The sequence below is a fragment of the Haemaphysalis longicornis genome, unplaced genomic scaffold (genome assembly GCF_048455015.1).
Source record: "Haemaphysalis longicornis isolate Haplotype H1 unplaced genomic scaffold, Haemaphysalis longicornis Haplotype H1 scaffold_5, whole genome shotgun sequence".
Taxonomy (NCBI): Eukaryota; Metazoa; Arthropoda; class Arachnida; order Ixodida; family Ixodidae; genus Haemaphysalis; species Haemaphysalis longicornis.
This window is the reverse complement of record NW_027526385.1, coordinates 130,923,366-130,926,647: the sequence shown is the minus strand read 5'-3', so window position 1 is coordinate 130,926,647 and position 3,282 is coordinate 130,923,366. Positions and strand designations below refer to the sequence as shown.

The 3,282-nt window shown below is 44.6% G+C and overlaps 1 long non-coding RNA gene across 1 annotated transcript; it reads left to right on the top strand.

Moving 5' to 3' along the window:
• Positions 1 to 221: 221 nt before the first annotated feature.
• Positions 222 to 2,709, top strand: LOC144139399 (uncharacterized). The gene is made up of 3 exons (XR_013316184.1): positions 222 to 314; positions 1,116 to 1,234; positions 2,626 to 2,709. It is a non-coding gene; the product is annotated as an uncharacterized LOC144139399 (long non-coding RNA).
• The last annotated feature ends 573 nt before the right edge of the window (positions 2,710 to 3,282 follow it).

Below are 3,282 nucleotides of genomic sequence, written 5' to 3'. Positions count from 1 at the left end.
CAGCGTTGTTACTACGGTATCGCTGTGGAGGCTTGGAAAATTTTCTTTTTCTGAAAAATATTCGCCTTAGATGGACAACCCTGGCTATGCTTGGGAGGGCGAGCAGCTCGGCGCCTTTCACTGCCGCTCACTACCTCCGCCTCTGTGCCCGGCACCGGCGGCGCGAGCTGAGCGGCGCACCCCGCCTTCACGTTTTGTCTGCCTTCGCTTCGTTTCTTTGGCCTTTCCTCTTTCGGACTCCTCAACGCGCGGTCGTCGGGTGGACGCAGTCTGCTTGGACGGCGCGTTGCAGCGGCGTTGGCCGTCTAGCCAAGGTAAGCACGATATACCGGCTATTTGCGCGTACGGTGTCACACTACAATTAATTGACGTATGTTTGCCATGCAATCGAAATCCGCACGTGGTTGTTAAGCTTACCTCCACCTGCGAGCAAGATTTCCTACCGTAACTACGCCGTGCAAGGGAATGTACTCACAAATCAACGACAGCAAGAAGACGTAAAAAAATGGATTTTAGTGCTTTCCTTTTTGCGCCTAATTTTTAGCTCCGGCCCTGCTGAGTGGACGGGGGACTGTTGCTACGAGTTTCCTTGTAGATCGAGTACTCATTGAGGACTAACACTTGCATTAAACACATAACCGCCAGGAACGTTTTTAGCACAGCCTGTTCACAGAAAGTCCGCCGTCCATGTTTACGCGGTTGAGAAATTTGCGAAGTGTATCCAGGGACGCAGCTTTCTTTTGTTTTCGGTTCGCAGCAGCCGCTCACAGCTGCGCATGTTCACAGCAGCCGCCGTACGGGGAAGGAAGCCAGTTTATGGCATACATTCATCCGACTAATGCGCGTGGCCGGGCCATACGGAGGGAATCCGAGCAGCCTTCGCGATTTTTGTTGGTCGCATGTCGCCGTTCTGTCAACTAAAGCCATAAAAGAGTTTATGCCGTCTGTTTCGAAGTGACCAAAAGTGTTAAAAGCGACCCACGTAATCTTTGGTGCATGTGGCAGTAGCGAAGGTGCTTCATACCCAGGGACTACAAATTATTTGTCCATCTAAGACAAACTGTATGAGAGTAGCCGCTAAGTTACAATCAGTTTCTGTTCCTACCGCCACCCAGAACCAAGAACCAGCAAAGGAAGGAAGGAGAAGGAATGCGGGTGGGGAGGGGGACTTCGAGGCAGGCAACCAGTTCCCTGCGCGAGACCCCTCGGTTCCCGGAACGGGTCCCCCGGGCGGGTTCGTCTCTTTTTGTTCCTTCGATTGCTCCCCCCAAAACTTCGCGAAACTTCAGGACGTTGGCCCCTTCCTCTTTTGTGTTTCCTTGCAACATTTTCCCTCCTTGCTGTATTCATTTCGTAGCGCATTCACGAACACGTGTGCGCGTTCCGAGAGGCCCTTCGGCCGCTCGTGAGTGACAGACACGCGGAACCCGACGCGCTAACGCTGGACCACGCCACCGGAGAATTTCAGAAATGTGCCCAAAGGCACCGAAAACAGCATGGGCAGCTTGGCGGTTGTGTGTGTTTAGAAGCCTCAATTTCCCATTTGCGTCTAAAGGGTGTACTTCAACGAGTTTCTTTTAGGTGTCACGAGTATTTATGAAGCAACTATTTTTACTTGATGGTCCCTGAAGCTAACAGGCGTTTATATTTTTTTGTAAGTTAAAGACGCGAGCATTTACAATTATTTTCCGCGTTGCTCCCTAAGTAAATGATGACGTTGTCTGTGTACAGCAAAAAGTATAAAATTACCTGCTGGTGATGTGCGGCGGAGAGCAAAAAAATTACATGTGTGGGCAAGCACAAATACACGTGTTCTGGCGTTGCTTGTTTTAATTGCTTCGGTTAGGTGCCTACGATATAAGAGCTTGTTATTTTAAGGACAGCGTGAAATTTTTCTTGTTTTTTGAAATACCCTTACTTTGCCGTTCCTTTGAAAGCATTGTTGAGTGCACACGCCAATCTAATGACATTTATGTAAGCTTTCTACTGCAATCGTGCCCATGCATTTTTAAATTGTTTCGCTGCGCACTATTTTTTTAGAACGTAATCTCCGAAGAAGGTGACGCCGAAATATGGAACACATAACAATAATTGTAGTTAATAAGATTACTGCCTATCTTATTTTATTAGCGTCCTGGGAGGTCACAGACCAGTTTTTTCCTAGTTAGTTGGAAAACTAAAATTGCCACCGTTTCAAGTTAACTCAAGCGCCTACGAAAGAGAAGTAGTAGCATAACTCTAAGAACTCTGTTGCATGTTTGCTAACGTTGTTATCTTAGCTCTGTCTTTTTTTTTCCTAATTTTCGCTAATTTTTATCCCTAGACAATTTCCAAAGATAAGCCTCCCCCCCCCCTTCCCGGCCACAATTCTTTCTTAAAAATGGTATTGAAGATCCGATGCCGCATGACAATATAAACTATGCTTACAATTACATAAATTGTCTTACGTCCTTCAAAGGGGCATTGTTTTCACGGCGGGTTTTTTTTTTTCTCAAGGGGAAACTAAAAACTCCTTGCTCGCGAGGGACGTTGGCACGGCTAGAGAAAAGGCCTGATTGATTTGACATTTATTTGCCTCTAAAAAAAGTGTTTCACTAATATTTTCCCATTTTCTTTTCCCTGCAGCTGCTGGTGAAATTTCCAGCGTGGAGAATCCGAAGTACGAAGACTCTGATGCACAACGCTTCATCTGCGCTGGCTACCGAGGTGGCTGAAAGGCCTTCATTTCTGCTACTTAGTAATGGCGAAATTGGCCACTCGACTGAGGTATACAATAAAAAACTTTCAAACTGCCCGTTTGTGCGCATACATGCTGTTCTTTTCAGTCATTTGCTGGCCCGCATTCCGAGCATGGCCGGTTTACATTTTCACAATGGAGCATATTTTTAGCCTAGTGCCTATTAAACTTTTTGAAACCACAATATGATAGTTTCTAGTTGAACGTTAACAATTCCACCTAAGACACATTGCCATGGTATCTCTCAATGTATTTAGGTTTTATTTAGTATACACTAGTAACGCATTTTGAGTGTATTTGAAGCAGTATTTTCTGTGCATTTAAAATGCATTACTAATACATTTTGCACGTATTTAAAATTACATTTTCTGAGCATTTTTAATGCATTTAAAATGCATTAAATATATATTTTTCATGCACTGCTTACGTATTTTCGAGGTACATTTTAAATACATTGTAAATGTATTCGAAATGCATTTGGAATGCGGACAAAATAATGCAAAATAAATACAAAGTTAATATATGTATTAAATGCATTCAAAATA